Source organism: Podarcis vaucheri, assembly GCF_965113315.1.
Source record: "Podarcis vaucheri genome assembly, chromosome: 6".
In the NCBI taxonomy this organism is placed as follows: domain Eukaryota; kingdom Metazoa; phylum Chordata; class Lepidosauria; order Squamata; family Lacertidae; genus Podarcis; species Podarcis vaucheri.
This window is the reverse complement of record NC_138764.1, coordinates 97,774,164-97,792,722: the sequence shown is the minus strand read 5'-3', so window position 1 is coordinate 97,792,722 and position 18,559 is coordinate 97,774,164. Positions and strand designations below refer to the sequence as shown.

Below are 18,559 nucleotides of genomic sequence, written 5' to 3'. Positions count from 1 at the left end.
GCACCACAATGTCTTGGATGAAATCATGAATGGGCATAAATGGCCCCTTTCTGGTGCTACCTGTACGTGGTTGTAACCAATAAATCAAGATCACTAACACCAACCCAATTTATTAACTCCACAGCCAGGTCTTTGGAGTTTAGGGAATGATGATCAATATGGATTTTTATTTTTTAGTTGGCCTCTGTGAATATACTTTGAGTGTCTCAAGACATAAATATATTTCCAGTGCATGCCACATTGTGATACATGAAAATGTCTTTCTTATTTTGCTTCGCCTGTGGCTCAGAAAAACTTGAGGAATATAAGCAAATCCCAGAAGTTCTACATTTTCTATGTATATATATATATGGAACTTGTATTATTGTATCGCGCTACTTCACAACTTCAAAGAAAACAAAAACCAGGGAGCACATTGCAGCCAGCTCCTAGAGGGAATCAAGCTGTTCCAGCAAATAGCATTTAAATGACATGCCCAAAATAATAAGTAGACTTTTGAGATCAAATGGGAGGCTCACCTGTGCCTGATTATTTCCCTAACATCTCCCTATTCAAAGCCAATTCTGGGCGGTGAATATGACCTTTAGCCTAAACGAGAATTTTCTGCACACAACATATCCCTTTTGGGAAAACATGTTGGATTCCCCCTCCCCATTCAGACAAAGAGCTGAATGCATATTGTGGAAAGGGAATGAATGGGGAAGCCAACTTTAATAGCAAGCTTCAACGGGAGAATCTGCTTTTTTTCATCTTCCCTTGGTGCCATCATGCCAATTCTTTCCCTAGAAGTCAGATCCTTCTCTTGCAGTTGTCTATGTGGAATACGTGTAGGATTTTCAGAACTGCTAATCTATTGCACAATCATGTTCAGCAGGGAAGGGGACTTGTCTGACCTTAACTGGAAGGGGGTTCTGTAAAACTGGGCCCACAATACTAGATGCAAGTTTCCCTGGGGATATGAGCTATGCATCCAAGCTATGGGAGGCCACCAACATGAGAACATAAGACAAGCCTGCTGGATCAGGCCAATTGCCCATGTGGTCCAGCATCCTGCTCTCACAGTGGTTGATCTGATGCCTGTGGGAAACCTGCAAGCAGGACCCGAGTGCAAGAGCAACCCCCCAAATTAGCTTCCAGCAACTGATATTCAGAAATAGTACTGCTTCCAGATAGAGCATAGCTATCATGACTAGTAGCTATGGTTAGCCTTCTTCTCCATGAATTGGTCCAATCCTCTTTTAAAGCTACCTTAGCTGTTGGCCACCACTGCTTCCGGTGGGAATGAAGTCCATAGTTTATGTGCTGCATGAAGAAGTAAGTTCTTTCATTTGTCTTTCATCTTCCAACAGGCAATTTCATTGGCTGCCCATGAATTCTAATTTTATAAGATGGAGAATCACAGAATCATAGAATTGTAGAGTTGGAATTGACCCAACAGGTCATCTTGACCAACCCCCTGCAATGCAGGAATCTCAACTTAAAGCATTCATGACAGATGGCCATCCAACCTCTGCTTAAAAATCTCCAAGGAAGAAGAGTCCACAACCTCCTGAGGGAGACTGTTCCTCTGTCAAACAGCTCTTAGTGTCTCCCTGATGTTCGGTTGAAATCTCCCTTCTTGTAACTCCTGAACAGAGCTGAAGGAAACAAGCTCGCTCCCTCTTCAATGAGGCAGCCCTTGAGATATTTGAAGATGTCTATCATATCTCCTCCCAGTCTCCTCTTTTCCAGGCTAAACATACCCAGCTCCTTCAACCGTTGCTCATAAGGCTTGGTTTCCAGACCCTTGATCATCTAGTTTGCCCTCCTCTGCACATGTTCCAGTATCCAGAATTGAACACAGTACTCCAGGTGTGGTCCAACCAAGGCAGAATAGAGTGGGACTATTACTTCCCTTGATCCGGACACTAGACTTCTGTTGATGCAGCCTAGAATAGCATGGCTCCATCTCCTTAATCAACAGTGGCTTCCCCAAAATACCTTAGGGATCAGGCGGGATATGAGAACATAAGAAGCACCTGCTGAATCAGGCCAGGGGTCCATCTAGTCCAGCTTCCTGTCCTCACAGTGACCAACCAGATTCCTGTGAGGAGCCTGCAACAGGGCTCCATTTCTCCCACCAGAGAACCTTTAAGCTGGAGGTCTTGGGGACTGGACCTTGGAACTGCATGAAGGGCAACTGCATGAAGGATAGAGAGCTCAACAATGTTCCCAGATGAAGTCTTGCCATAGCAACTCTTTGCTCAGTGCTAGAGTTGTTTAACCGCTGCACTGTGCAACATCTGTTGAACCATACGGAACACTTCCCATACCTTCCATTATATCGGGTGAGATTGTTTTGCAAAAATGGACATATTGGACAAAAATGCATATTGATATGTATGCATTAGAATTGTTTCACACCACAATGTTGATGAAATTTCACAAGGACTCTTACGAAATATATCGCTAACTGGTGTAGAAATGTGGAGAAGTGTAGGATTGGAAAAAACGAGAGACTGAAATGGACAGATCCTCACCCTCCAACATGACTAGATTTCTTGGGGCAGGGGAGTTCAGTTTGTTGCCAATGGGCAACTATCTTCAATGTGGCACATGGTGGTAAGGTAGGCTTTCTGGTACCATGACATAATAATAATAATAATAATAATAATAATAATAATAATAATAATAATAATATAATTTATAATTTATACCCCACCCATCTGGCTGGGTTTCCCCAGCCACTCTGGGCGGCTTTCAACAAAACACTAAAATACAATAACCTATTAAACATTAAAAACTTCCCTAAACAGGGCTGCCTTGAGATGTCTTCTAAAAGTTTGGAAGTTACCATATTTTTCGCTCTATAAGACGCACCAGACCACAAGGCGCACCTAGTTTTTGGAGGAGGAAAACAAGAAAAAAAATATTCTGAATCTCAGAAGCCAGAACAGCAAGAGGGATCGCTGCGCAGTGAAAGCAGCAATCCCTCTTGCTGTTCTGGCTTCTGGGATAGCTGCGCAGCCTGCATTCGCTCCATAAGATGCACACACATTTCCCCTTACTTTTTAGGAGGAAAAAAGTGAGTTTTATAGAGCAAAAAATACGGTATTTTTCTCTTTGACATCTGATGGGAGGGCGTTCCACAGGGCAGGTGCCACTACTGAGAAGGCCCTCTGCCTGGTTCCCTGTAACTTGACATCTCACAGTGAGGGAACCACCAGAAGGCCCTCAGTGCTGGACCTCAGTGTCCGGGCAGAACGATGGAGGTGGAGACGCTCCTTCAGGTAAACTGGACCAAGGCCGTTTAGGGCTTTAAAGGTCAGCACCAACACTTTGAATTGTGGTCGGAAACGTACTGGGAGCCAGTGTAGGTCTTTCAAGTCTAGTGTTATATACTCAGGAGTGAAAAGGTAAACTTTCCCTCCCTGCACTGCATTCCCAGTAAGAATCTCCCCAGCCTCTGCAAACCTCGGATGCCGCATACATTCAATGCAGCCTGCACATTGGACACCCTGGTGCCCTGGGAATCTGCCACCCCAGGCAACCTATTGTACTGCCTATTAACAGCAGCAGGTCTTGAGCATGCTCAATATGAATAGATAACTGGAGTATGAGGGAGAAAAAGAATAGGGAAGATGAGAGAGAGAGAGAGAGAGAGAGAGAGAGAGCAGCCTTTAGGGTGTTTGATAATACGGCCCTTAAGAGTCTTTACACAGCTATCTACAAAGTAAAGGAAATTATATACATATACACACTCTCTTTCAAGGGGGTTGGATATGAAAATTTCCAGTGTTTTCCTTTTGTTGGTGGGTCATATATTTTGCAAGGTTTTTTATAGCACTGTGTGGGATTAAAGAGGTTTAACTGCCTGTGACTGAGCACTCAGTTGTTTGGCTATTGTGTAGTGTTGCATAAGATCACAAAGCAAATATCATAGTACACCAAAGACGTGATTGCTTTGCACTTTGCATATTCCCTCTGTGTATAGGGCTGGGATTCTTCCTTCCTTCCTTTTTCTTCCCCTTTTCTCTCTCTCGTTTCCATGCATAATTCATAGCTTGCAGAAGGCTGTTCCAAGGAGCTGGTACAGACCTTTCAACTGGAAACGAAAGAGCTACAATGTGAACACACAAACCGATCCTTCTCATATGCCAAGTCTGAAAATAATACCCCATGCAAACGAACAATTTCAGTGTATTTGTACAATACCGTATTTTTCCGCGTATAAGACGATGCTTTTTGCTAAAAAAAAATCAGGCAAAAATTGGGTGTTGTCTTATACACGGATAGTGAATGTAGAGGGGGTACAATGTGTGATTAATGGCAGCAGCAAGCAGGAGATTGGCAGCAGCGATTGGGCGGGTGATTGGTGGCTGCGGCAAGGCCTGCTGGCGATTGGCTGCGGCAATTGGGCAGGTGATTGGCAGCTGTGGCAAGGCAGGCAAACGATTGGTGGCTGCGACAAGTGGGCAGGTGGGCTGTTGGTGGCGGCGAGCGGGCAGACAATTGGTGGCTGTGGCAAGGTGTGCGATTGGTAGTGACTGTGGCAAGTGATTGGCAGTGGCGGGCAGGTAGGTGAGCAATTGGTGGAAGAGACCTTTCCCCCCCCCCAAAGCTAAACAACTTAATTTCTTAATTTGGGGTTAAAAAGGGGGGGTTGTCGGCCAAAAGGTGTTAAAGAAGGATAGAACGTTTTTTATGTATGCAACTACTGCAGCAAGGATTCTTATTGCCAAATATTGGAAGACTCAAGATTTGCCCACACTGGAAGAGTGGCAAACGCAGCTGATGGACTACATGGAATTAGCCGAGATGACTGCCAGGATCCGTGACTTGGGGGAAGAAGCGATGGAGGAGGATTGGAAAAAATTTAAGGACTATCTGCAAAAGTTTTATAAATTATATGAACTATAAAAATTCGCACGATTTGGAAAGATTAGCACCAGCAAAGAGAGTGGAGGACATATGAAATTAAACAAAAATTAATGATTGAACTAATGTTTAAATGTTGAAAATGATATTATATTTGCTTTTTTAGACTAAATTGAAAATAAGTAATTTAAACTAAAACGTAAGTTTTTGAAAGTATAATGAAACGCACGAAACAAGATTATAATTTGTTGATATCTTTATTGTGAGGAATGCACTGTGAGGGGGATGTGGGGAAGTCCGATGGGAAATTGAAATAAGCTTTGAAAAGATCTATATCTTCTTTTTTCTTTCTCTTTCTCTATTCTTCTGTTGTTGAATTGAACGCATGTTTATATCTGGAAAAAATATAATAAAAATATTTTTTTTAAAAAAAATAAATAAAAAGGGGGGGTTGTCCTATACATGGGGGCATCTTATACACGGAAAAATTGGTAATTTTCTGATGCGTTTTTCCCCTTTTTAAAAAAAATCTGCAAAATATGAGATGGAATGAACTCGTGATAGAGAACTGACCAATAACTGAAACAGGCTGGTCCATCCCCGAGCTACTCTCTTATTGACAAATGCAAACTTTCTCCTGTATTACTAAACACCAAATATATGATGTCATGTTCAAAGTCTCACTTCTCATTTTCTTTTCATGGAACAACCTGCTTTCCAATCTATTCCCATAAATTTCTTCTTCTTCTTCCACAATCCAGTGTGCCCCCCTTCCCTCCCCCCCATCCTTTCCTTCCATAACATACACCCAAGAAAACTCAGTTTGTCAGAAACTAAATCGTATTCTGCGAGATTAAAATGTAAATGGTTATACTCCACTTTTCAAATGGATGGTTTATGCTTCACTTTGGATAGTGGGAGGAAATAGAATTTTTACAACCCCCTTGAAACGGCCGCCACACAGGTGCTTCAGTAAGTTGCTAAAAACCTTGATGAATAAATCCTGTGTCAGCAAGGGCCATGGAGCAAGGTTGCTCCCCATTTATGGGGATATCTGGCATTTCAAAGACATTTCAAGTGAAAGAGGACTTCAGAATTGCACAAGCACCTACCTGCTTTCAGCTTTGAAGCAGACACAAGACTTTATGCAAACATTCTTTAAACCAAACCGGAAATAATCCCTACAATTTTTATTTATTTTTTGCTGCATTTGCTGTTGTTGTTTTAAAAACAAATCAGCGGACATTGATTTTCAGTGGTTAGTGTGAGGGTCAAGTGAATCTGCAGGCTTAAATTTTCAAACAAGAGTGAGAAGCATGAAAGTAATTTGAACCTAATATATGGAAACATTGGGGGGAAATAACTGTTTAGAGGATACACTGAGGCACAGAATATCTGCAAATAATAATGGGGTAGTGGTGGTGGAGGAGGAAAATTCTGGTTCTGGATATGGATTGCTAGCCAAGATTAATTGGGTTTTCTAGTTCACACATTCATGATAATCACTTGACTTCTCAGAATCTGTTAACTCAATACTTGGGCCAGATTCCCAAATGGATGTTGAGGTTGGAACTTAACGGGTTAAGTTCTTCCCATGATGCCACACCATTCTGACGTCAATTTTGGAAGCTTGGGAGGAGCTTGGGAAGAGTATGCCAGTCCCACTCTGTATTTTGTGGGGAAAGGATGCAGTTTTGTCATGGCTGCAAATAGTCCTGGAAATTCCTGAGAAATGTTGGAATAAAAGCTGTAAATAGACAAACCAGGACTGTGTGTGTTTGTCTGGAAGCCAAGCTACATGACAGTTTTACACCGCTGTGCTATCTCTGCTACGGCGTGACTGAGAGCTCGGAGCAGAGCGTGCGGCAGGAGAAGTGTGCCGGGCAGTAAAGAGCTAATTGAGGATCGCAAATCAATTAGCGGGGGTCGCGCCAGATCAATCAAATTCCACAGGTTATGGGTAACCTAAATAACCTATCGTAAAACTGTCACGGAAGAGCTGCCGGGAGCTGTGAAATCTGCGGTGTCTAGCAGAGGAGCACGGAAGGAGGCGGAGGCAAGCAAGCAAGCAAGCAAGCTGAAAGACGCAGAAAGTGCCTGTGTTGCCAGGAATCGTTTCTCCACGCCAGAGGAGCTGGTGCTTTTGTAAGTACAGCTTGGGGCCAACTTGGGAGAACGGGAGAACATGGCAGATGGCCAGGAGGTGATTCAAGCTCCGTTTGAACAGCTTGAGGAACTCACCGCCCAAGCGTGGAATACCTGGGCAAGATGGGTGAGAGCGTGGTTCATAGCCACGGAAGTTTGGGACATTTCCCAGAGGGAACCAGTGCAACTGGTGGACAGAGATGCAGGAAAGCTGAAGTCTGTTTCTCTGGAGGAGAAAATGCAGAGGGAGAAAGCTATGAGAGCTGAGGTCTGCATGTTGAGAGCAGGTGTTCATGCAAATTTGCAACATCACCTGGATGGCGTTGAATCTGCGTGTGAGGCCTGGAGTGTGCTGAAACGTCTGTGTGAAGGCTCAGCAGGAGGCCTAGGGCAGATGGAAGCTGATAGCCTAGAAATGGCTGGAGCCCCTGTTCCTGATAATTTAGCCTCAAGGAGTGCTAGTGAGCAAGTCGGGGGGCGGAAAGTTCCAAAGGCAAGTTTGAAAAGTTTTCCACTGAACCTGCTGGAATGGAGCGGCAGTTCAGGGGGGGTGGATCTGGCAAGGAGTGCTTTTCCGGAAGAAGGAGAAGGAGGGCCAGGCCAGCCGGGAGGAGCCCCAGGCAGTGTTTTTCCACTGGATTTCGTCGGTGCTACGTGTGTGGATCCCACAGTCATTTCAAAAGAGACTGCCCACAGAAAGCGAGAGCAGCTGCACAGGAAGGCTTCAAGGACACCTTCCATGGGAATCAGTCGGGTTTCCATGGGAACCAGTCTGGAAGGGGAGGTCAGCGTGGGAACGCAAGAGAAGGACGAGGAAAACAACGTCAGGAGACTTATCAGATCACGGCTAGTCTGGCGTTGGCTGAAGACAGCCGTGGGGCAAGCCAAGAGCTAAGTTTTGTTATTGACTCTGCAGCTAATCGCAATTTGATTCCAGAGACACCTGCTGTCGAGAGGTGGAACTGCACGGCAATTCCTGCCGGGAAAACTGTACTGTTTGCAAATGGACAGAAAAGACAAATGACTAATGCTGTAAATTTGCATTTTTGTATTTTACAGGAAACGTTGGAGTGTTGTACTGTTCCTGGGATGCACCACTGTCTTTTATCTGTGCCTTATTTACTGAAAAAGGGATTTACGGTTTGTTTTCAGGGTGATGTGTGCACGATCTCCAAAGGAGGGAGGATGCTTGCCAAGGTTAAAAAGGGGCAGAATGATCTCTTCATTCTTAAAACGTCTCTGGAGGGTGGTGGGAAGGTTGAGAAAGCACAAGCACTGCGTGCTACAATTCCCAATCATGATTCATGCGTACATGCTTGGCATAGACGAACAGCTCATAGTTCTCTTGAAGAACTACAGGTGCTGCCAGAAGTTTCCAAAGGTTGTAATATCTCAGAATGTGGACATGCTGTAAGTTGTGAAACATGCAAACTGGCAAAGGTAAAAGGATGCAGTTATCCAAAGGTTGAAAGGATAACCACTAGGCCTTTTGAACTGATTCACATAGATTTGTGGGGTCCTGTGAAGGAACCAAGTCTGGGAGGGTCAAGGTTTCTGCTTATGATGCAGGAGGATTTTACTCAGAATTCCTGGATACATGGCCTCAAATCCAAGGATGATGCAGCACAGCTGATCAAAGGGTGGATTGAGGGGGTGGAACAAAGGTTTTCCACCAAAGTGCAAGCTGTCACAAGTGACAGAGGAGCTGAGTTTACAGGTTCTGCTTTGCAGAAGTACTTTCACAAGAAAGGGATACGTCACAGAGTGACTTCACCCAATCAGTGGGAGGCGGCAGAGCTGAAGTGTCAGGCTCTGGTTAAAACTGCACAGGTGTTGCTGGAAGATTCTGGGTTACCTCCAAGGTTTTGGCTGGAGGCAATCAAGTATGTAAGCTTCACCTGGAATCGCACCTACAATTCCATGGTAGGGGACACGCCATTTGGTTTGTTGCATGGCAGGAAACCCCAGATTCATTTTTTGCGTATGTTCGGGTCACGTGCGTCTGTGCCGGTACCTGCTGCTTTGCAGGGGCCAGATGGATCCAAGTTCCGAAAAATGATCTTCTGTGGGTATGAGCCAACAGCGAGTGCATGGAGATTTGCATTTCCATCAGGTGATCAGAGTAAGTTACTGATCAGTAAACACGCTGAGTTCTATGAGCAGGATAAAAAGACACAAGCTGCTGTCAAGCGTGATGTTCTTTCAGAGTGTCTCTCTGATGCAGAACAGGAAGATTCTGAGGGGGAGGAAGGAGAGGCTGAGTCTGATGATGACGATCAGGTAACTGACCAAAGTCAGGAACAAGAGGAGGTATCTGTAGCATCTCCACAAGTTATAAAAAGGGAGGCCAAAAGCGAGCCCAGTTCCCCTGTGAGTGTAATGGAGAGGATTCGAAAACGTTTTAAGTCAGAGGGGGAATCACGTGATGCTGAGGACACATTTCCTGGTGGCAGTGAGTCAGAGGTAACATCTGAGTTTATGCCCAGAAGGTCTAGTCGCACAACAAAGGGCATTCCACCTGAAAGGTACCAGGCAACATGTGCGTGGGCGAAATTCGCACAGTGTGATTCTGGAAGTGTTGAAAGGGTTCAACAGGTGCCTGGGAAAGATGCTTGGAACGAGCACAAGGCAAAGGGTAAGGTGTTGGGCTCAAAAGGGTCTTGTCAGAAGGTGCAGCAAGGGGGGGTGTTGAGGTTGGAACTTAACGGGTTAAGTTCTTCCCATGATGCCACACCATTCTGACGTCAATTTTGGAAGCTTGGGAGGAGCTTGGGAAGAGTATCCCAGTCCCACTCTGTATTTTGTGGGGAAAGGATGCAGTTTTGTCATGGCTGCAAATAGTCCTGGAAATTCCTGAGAAATGTTGGAATAAAAGCTGTAAATAGACAAACCAGGACTGTGTGTGTTTGTCTGGAAGCCAAGCTACATGACAGTTTTACACCGCTGTGCTATCTCTGCTACGGCATGACTGAGAGCTCGGAGCAGAGCGTGCGGCAGGAGAAGTGTGCCGGGCAGTAAAGAGCTAATTGAGGATCGCAAATCAATTAGCGGGGGTCGCGCCAGATCAATCAAATTCCACAATGGATGCCTCTCATTTGATGACTCCAGCCGTCATTAGCTGTTTCAATAGGCCACCACAGATCTAACATCACAGACGAGATGTGAATCCAATGAAGTTGGTCAGTGGGCAATGAAGTTGGTGGTGAAGTTGGGAAGACCATTTCTCTGAACTTCTCAAGGGGTGGAGAAAGATGGGGGTCTGTTCACATGTAGCAGTGAAGCGAGCAGATTCGGTTTTTCAAATGGAAACCGAACCAAATTCCCCCTCCAACCAAAGTGTCCCCATTTTCTTCATCTTGGAATGCCCTGGTTGCAGCATCATTTTAGGGCTTTTGAGAGAGAGAGAGAGAGAGAGAGAGAGAGAGAGAGAGAGAGAGAGAGCTGTTTCCACAAAGCAATGGAGATCCCCACTGGTCTCTTAATTTAGGTCTAGTTTATGAGGTTCACTTTCCTTTTGCATCTTCTAGTCCACTTGACTCCCTGAATATATCTTCAATCCAATATCAGGGGTGGACTCGGGTCTTTCAGACTTCAGCAGTGCTCTCTGGGAAGCCAAAATTTGGCACCCGTCCCACCTCTCACCTTCCATTCTGCTCAATTCACTATGTCATGCCTGCAGCACCCTGCGGGTCCCCTTAGGCTCAATGCCCAGTGTGACGGAACCGGCCGCACTGCCCTAAATCTGCCTCTGCAGATATCTTGGCTTAGATTGCCACCGATAAATAACTTGGTTGTATATCAATAATCCATCAGTTGAAGGCCAATGTACTAAATTGCTATGTTCTCATTTCTTTGGGAGAAATTTCTGGAAGATCATTGGAAGATTTCAGAACATGTTTTTGTTTGTTTTTTTGTTTTTTAAAAGGGTGGGATTATCATGGAACACATAACTGAGTGCTTATTGCTGAGACAAGCTTCAGAGCGGAAGTTTTGAAGCACTTGATAGTAAGCAACTATCCAATCAACACACATTCCCTGTTTGCCACGCTTAGGTATCTATCTCCACAATTTTGCCATTTTGCCCATAATTAATTTTATGGCATACTGAGTACCCTGACAATGTTGTACTGCTTGCAGCCAATTAATTGGGGAATGATCTGCAAATTAGTAACGATTAACAGAAATTACAAGGTGAACCATCTTAACAGAACATCAGGCTAATAAGCCTCTGATGGGCAATTTCCATTCAGGTGGAAGCAGTGAGTTTCTTTTGTTTATCACAAATGACTTCTTTATTTATTCGCACTGTTATTTATAAAGCTGGTCAAAAATTCCTGCCCTAGTTTCCTCAAAATATTCTCCCCTTCCTGCAAAACATCAGATTGACTTTCTGCTACTTTCTTCAGGACGGAAAAATAAATTTCTCAGGATTTTCAAAAGGGAGTTGGTAGTTTTCACTGGGGAGTGCAACCAGTATTGGAGTCTTGTACCATCAACACATTGTAATGTACTGGGAAAGATGCAATTTGGTGTCATATGGCATCACTCCCAAGGCATTCCACCTCAGTCTACCCTCAACCAACCCAAGTCTGCCTGTGTCAGGGACTGGCTAGATGATGAGGAGTAGTGGGAAGGAAAGCCTCAGAGGAGGAAGGACCAGAGGCAGGGGATTGGTGGTGGGACACTGAAGACAGGTCAGAGGATGAAGGCGGGCAGAATGGCTGGATGCTGGACAAGCAACAGGCTTAAGTGAGAGAGAGGAAGAAGAGGCAGAAAGCACTGCAGATGCAGAACAGGCAGCTAAGGAGGAGGAGGGGACAGAGATTGCAGCAGAGTCATGGGAGCCATCCAGTCCTACTGCATCAAACTATTCTCCTCCCTTGTCTCCAAAGGGATGGAGGACCTTGCATGTAGCAGAACAAAGAACAATCAATCAATCAATCAATCATTTTATTCGACCGTCAGTCAGTAAAATCATTTTATAGAACAAAGAGCACAGGGGCCCCCTCCTCGATGGAATTTAAAGCTGCTTGGAAAACACCTGGATGAGGAGGAGATGTAGAGGGACGTGGGAGGCACAGATCATCAGTTCTGGCAACTGCTTTACTGGGAGCCAGTGTTGTTGGTAGGTTTTGCTGTTTGAATTCTGTTTCCTTGAATAAAGAATTAATTTGACTCTGAGTATCTGTGCTGACCTGCAGCTGAACAAGCCCTATCAGCCTGCCTTCTTATATTCAGCCAACCCAGGGGTTGTCAGCATCTTCCTTCTCCTTAGTCTCAGGGTTGCCCTTGTAGAACACAGCAGGGAAGAGAATGGGGACAAAACTAGAATTAGTTGGCTCTGCTTGTCTATTGGCTCTGGCTCCACTGACTGTAGGTCTCCCTCCTTCTACCCTGCCCACAGAGTCCACCTGTTGGACGCAAGCCCCACTCTGCCGTTTTGGGCAGCAAGGGGGTCCGAAGAAGAAGAGGAGGAGGAGGAGGAAGAAGAAGAAGAAGAAGAAGAAGAAGAAGAGTAGTAGTAGTAGTAGTAGTAGTAGTAGTTTGGATTTGATATCCCGCTTTATCGCTACCCGAAGAAGTCTCAAAGCAGCTAACATTCTCCTTTCCCTTCCTCCTCCACAACAAACACTCTTTGAGGTGGGTGGGGCTGAGAGACTTCAGAGATGTGTGACTGGCCCAAGGTCACCCAGCAGCTGCATGTGGAGGAGCGGAGAGGCGAACCCAGTTCACCAGATTACAAGACTACTGCTCTTAACCACTACACCTAGGAGAGACAAGTGGCTTGGGCATGCTGCAGGACAGGCCCCACGGTAAGTGCCGCCCCCTGCGGTGTGCCATTTTGTCACCCCCTCAGGGATGACACCCAGGGTGGGCTAAACCCCCACACACCCCTTCCTACTCCCCTGCCTGCTAGTCCCAATGGGTAAAAGTGACCACTGGCTGTTGGGAAGCTGTGGAGCCAGCCATCTACTACTGTGAGTGGAATTTTTAAAAAGTTTTCAAAGCAAGGGGGAGGGAATCAGAAAAAAAAACAAGCTTGGTCACTTTGTGTGGTCAAGGAAGGTAAGTGTGATAGCCTGATACTCGGGCTCAGACTCGGAACCAGAGGAGTCTCAGTCTGCACCGGATCCTTTGCCTCAGGCATCAGTTGAACCAAGTCTGGGGCCTGATCCTGAAGAGTCCCAGTCTGCACAGGTGCTCCTGCAGCAAACACCAGCTGGGCCGAGTCAGGGGCCGGAGCCTGCCCTGGCTCCAGATGTGGGGATTACCTCATTGCCTTCAGCTGGGCCATCACTTACAGCTGCTCCACTACCGGTTTGGTCAGGGGAGGCTGAGGCGGCCCCTGGGTCTAGTAGCCCACTGACGTCTCCCTAGCTGTAGAGACTAAGGTCTGAGAGAAGGAGAGAACTGAGTACTCGCAGGAGGAGTGCTCGCCTTCGAGTGAAACAGGAAGGTGAGTCACCGGGGTATCAGGACCGGCCATACCCCAACAAAGATAATAGGCTGTCGGACTCCGCCCCAGGTTGCGGGAGCAACATTGCTGTATGCTAGATCCTGCCTGAGGTCCTGTACCTGTCCTTGCCTGGTTTCCTGCCTCATGTCCTGCCTTGGCCCTGTTGGACTGACTCCTAGCACAACCTTCGGATTCTGGACTGGTCCAGGACTGCATTTCATGGGTTGCCCCTGGGCCTAGCACAGTAAGCAACAACCCTCTACTGAAATGTTCCAAAAATTTCTTTTCCATCTGTATGATTTTCCAGGAGGGTTTCATTCTCCACTACTCCCCCCCCCCAAAAAAAAACCCTGAATGGTTGAAAAAGACCATCTCTAGTTATTTAGAACTGGGATAGGAACTGAAATATTCAGTGTTAGTGGTACATGAGTGAGTCCTTCTGCCCTACAACACTTCACATCCAGTAGTAATACAGCATTTAAAAATAACACACAAACATCCCACAACCTCTAAGGTCCCTTTATTAGGAAAAAATGACTGGACAAAGGCAGTGGGTTATTTCCATTTCAGCTGATCACAGCAGTTTACAGACTGATCTCCTCTATTACGGAAGCAAAACCAACAAGAAAACTGGGACACTTTCCATCCAAGATGGCGTCTTCATGGTTTCCATTCAAATCATTTGAGTTTCCATGGGGATCCAGCACAAGCCCCGTTGAAATGAATGAAATATGTACAGTGCTTAATGGAATATTCCTTTGCTGAGTAACCCACCTGATAATACACTTGCAGATAAAAACAAAGCAGTTTGTTTTTCAGAAAATGGGCTTAAGATAGTGCTTTGTTGGCCTTGGTCCCAGTTTTAAGGTCAGCGACTGGGACAAGCTGAAGCCTTCAAACTCCCCTCAGCATCTTTAAATATTCCATCTCTGTCCTGCACCTGAAACATCACTGGTCTTGTTTTGCTGCGATTTCCTCCCCCCCCCCTCATGTTGCCATCCAGTGATATATTCCTCCCTTAATGGTGCAATGCTCATAAACCGCCTTGCCCCCATCCGCCAAGCAATGCTTTCGACGGGGGTTGCAAATTACATATTGCCTTTTGCATTAAAACCAAATGAGTTCATCACCGTTTTTAAATAAGGATGTCATTTGTAAATGCTTTATTCATAATTAATGGAATTATTACTGGATGCAGACACATTTTTCATCTCTCTAATATCGGATACGTTGTAAAACGCATTAGTAGAAAGTTTTACTGACTCGCGCTAGGACAACTAAGCTGCAAGATGCATTATGCAACGTTCTGACATTGATCCTATTCTTAGGACAATGTACATGCACGGATGTAAAGTTATCATTCTGGCAATGAAGTGATAATTGGTGCCAAAGGTATTAACAGTTGGACAATGCTGGAAATGTACAAGTCAGCATTTCGAAAAAATAATATGGAGTCTTCTTGAATCATTAAAGGTAAGCTTGCTCTTCAGTGCCAATTCCTCGTGTGTGTGTGTGTGTGTGTTTAAACCTCTTTTGTTGACCACCAGCATTATGCTTTCCATTTTTAAGTTCAGAATAGAGTAGTTGCTTTGGAAGACGATAATCAGGCACGCGCATCACATGAGCAGTCCAACGAAGGGTCAACTCCCACCCAGAAACCAATGTCCCCACTGTGGAAGGATGTGTGGATCCAGAATTGGCCTCCACAGTCACTCACGGAATCATTGTAATAACCGTATTTATGGAAGACAATCTTACCCAGCCATGAGTGATCACCAAAGATGAAAAAGAAGTGTGTGTGTGTGTGTGTGTGTGTGTAGTTGCTTGGATGGTTGGAAATAGCATAGGGGACATTGTATTCTGCCCCTCCAGCCTGCCAAATCAGGCCACAAAAACTACCCCTCTCAGGCACCATCTTAAATATGGAAACATTCAAGTTGCCCTCTAGAAGGTCCTCTGTGTAGATTTGCATCTCAGATGGTGCTTCAAATATGGAAGACGGAATGAGGCAGGAGGAGCGACCCCATTGTTTTTGTGACACTCTCTTAGTCACTACTGTTTTGAGAAGACAATGACCAAAACTAGGGGGACTCAATGGATAGGGATTAACCCTTATCTTTTCCCCCATGATTTGAGCCATAGACCTTTCAGAAGATGCAGATCCAAGATGGTGCTACATGTAAGGGGTAAGGCTTTTAGGGAGCAATTTGAATGGTCCTGTTATCTTGACCATTTCCACAGTGTTTTTTCCCCCTTAGAAATCCATGCATAGATTTGATAGAAGCCTATGATGGTTGATGCTCAGGCACCATCTTGAATTTGGATCCATAAGGTGGGCAGACTTTCAGGTTTGTGCAATCTACTTCATTTTTTGCTAGAATCCCATGATCCACCAATCAGGGCCAGGTGCAAAGACATAGAACTAAAGTGTCTGAGCCCAACACTTTGTTCTGAATACCAGAACTGGTATTCCACTTCCATGCAAAAATCTATTTCTGGCTACCCCAAACTTTCTTAATTTCAACAGTATAATTTAGAGCAGAGGGGTCATTTTGCTCCTGCCCTTTTCAATTTTTGGGGAAACATTAATCCATGGGTAGGCAAATTAAGGCCCGGGGGCAGAATCTGCCTTCTCTATCACGGACGGTCTGGGAATCAGCATGTTTTTACATGACTAGTGTGTGTGTGTTTTTTAAAAAATGCATCTCTGGGTTATTTGTGGGGCATAGGAATTGGTTCTTTTTTCCTCTCTAAAATATAGTCCAGCCCCCCACAAGGTCTGAGGGATGGTGGACAACCCTCTGCTGAAAAAGTTTGCTGACCCCTGCATTAATCACTCAAAGATCTACCAGTGGATCCCAGTCTCACCAGCACTGTTCTAGGAAACTTAATTAAAATGGTACAAAGCACCAGATAACTTGTTGCTGTAACTGCGCCACCCCTTCCCTCCCAGAGGATCCCTGAAATGATCCCACATATCTTTAAGGGGAGAAAAACATGGTTGACTTGACCCAGCCTTCTTATTAGAACCAGGACAATGCTATGGGGATTCAAAATCGGACCTGGAGTGTCCATTATCTAGTGGAGCAACTCTGTAAGAAGTTGTTAAGCAAGTTGGAGTTCTTTTAAGTAGGGTAAGGTCAAAATATAATCCACAAGTTTTTTAAGATTTATTCCCAGACATGTCATTCCAGAAGTTCATTTGGAACATCTGCCAATTGTAGTGACCAGCAGTGCCCAAATCTATTTACATTTTTTTTTTGACCTTGTTCATTGTTTCCTCTGCCTGAAGCTTATTTGGCACTTCCTCTCCTCAGTGACATCTTCTTCTTTCTCTTTCCCAGTTTAGTTGCACGAGGGATTTCACCCCCATCAGGAATCACATAGCGAACAGGACAGCACCACAGTGCTAAATGGTCAATCAGATTTGATTGTGCAATGACTTCAGTGAGGGTGAATCAAGGCGATGGAGAGTGAGAGCAATTTGAAGAAACAAATGTTTGTTCAGGAATGCTGAAAAACTATTTAGAAAAGGAGGTTTTGGTTTTCTTGTCCTGCTGAGAATCTTCACGAAAAACCATCAGCTGGTTTGGCTCAGCCTAGATGAACACAATTTGTAACTGTGAATCTGTCAATTACACTTTCTCATTAAATTCTCCCCATTTCTATAATTTTTTAAAATAAAAAAAGTCCTCATGAAAATTCAGAGTTTACTACAAATTCCTTGTAACATACAACTTTTGCATGCAATTTTACCGAATATATATATTTTTTGGCAGAGCAAATTCCCTTAATATAATGCATCTGTTGTAGTTATTTTTACCAATATATACATTTTTATGCACACTTTGCCCCAATATATGCAGTTTTGTAAACACTACTTGGCTGGAGGACCACACTGCCACATTCCAAAACATGTGAATTTTGAGAGATGGCTGTGCATTGGTTCATGGAGTCTTTAAGATAATATGCATTAGCTAGGCTCTCCTTTAAATATAACGGTTGCCTTCTGTTTCAACTTTTTAATTCCTGCTGAAAACTTTCCTATTCCTTCAGGCTTTTGCAGGCAATTAAGAATGCACCTTTCCATAATCGCCAGTTGATTTTCACATTCTTACATGATTTCTCTTGCATGGTTTTACATATAATTGTTGTAAACATGCCGATACTTTTATGATATAAAATAATTATATATATATATATATATATATATATATATATATATATATGGGACATGGGTGGCACTGTGGGTTAAACCACAGAGCCTAGGACTTGCTGATCAGAAGGTCGGTGGTTCGAATCCCCGCGACAGGGTGAGCTCCCGTTGCTTGGTCCCTGCTCCTGCCAACCTAGCAGTTTGAAAGTGCAAATAGATAAATAGGTACTGCTCTGGCAGGAAGGTAAACGGCGTTTCTGTGCGCTGCTCTGGTTCGCCAGAAGCGGCTTAGTCATGCTGGCCACGTGACCCGGAAGCTGTACGTCTGCTCCCTCGGCCAGTAAAGCGAGATGAGCGCCACAACCCCAAAGTCAGCCACAACTGGACCTAATGGTCAGGGGTCCCTTTACCTTTATTATGTAATTTTTTATATAAATAAAATGTGAACTAAATGCTTTTCCTCCCCCATCAGGATTTGTGACTATCAGTCCCTCAATGCCAAGCAGTTCACAGCTGTAAGGAACTGAGTTCTATGGCCAAATACACATACTTCTTCCTACTGGACTGGAGAATAAAGGGACCCCCAGTCTCTGATCTACCCTTCTGATTTAATGATTCCATGGGAGAGAGTGGCTGGGACTTATTCCTATATATACACACAGTATATTAAATCTGGAAATGTGGAAAATACACCCCTCTTAGGCTACTGCCTTGCCGTCGCAATGCCATCTTCTCCTCCACATTCACAAATGCATTTATTTTCCTTTCCCAGCCTTGCATGTAACATCAGCTGGTTCGATGGCTCTCCGATCCCAGCTCCATGCTTTCTGCTGCATTTCCTCCCTTCCGAGTGGAGAGGTTGAGAAAGAAGCCTGCAGATGCTGATTGATGTTGGTTCAGAGGCTTATATATTATTATGAGAACACTGACAAGTCGTTTGACTG

The 18,559-nt window shown here is 44.6% G+C and overlaps 1 long non-coding RNA gene across 2 annotated transcripts in view; it reads right to left on the bottom strand.

The window, feature by feature from the left end:
• Window positions 1-16,701: 16,701 nt before the first annotated feature.
• Window positions 16,702-18,559, bottom strand: part of LOC309534425 — a 104,945-nt gene continuing 103,087 nt past the window's right edge. Inside the window, exon 3 of one of the 2 annotated variants that reach the window (XR_014220710.1) lies at window positions 16,702-17,058. This is a non-coding gene — a long non-coding RNA (uncharacterized lncRNA). The remainder of the gene's footprint in view (window positions 17,059-18,559) is intronic. The other variant, XR_014220711.1, reaches the window with a different exon arrangement.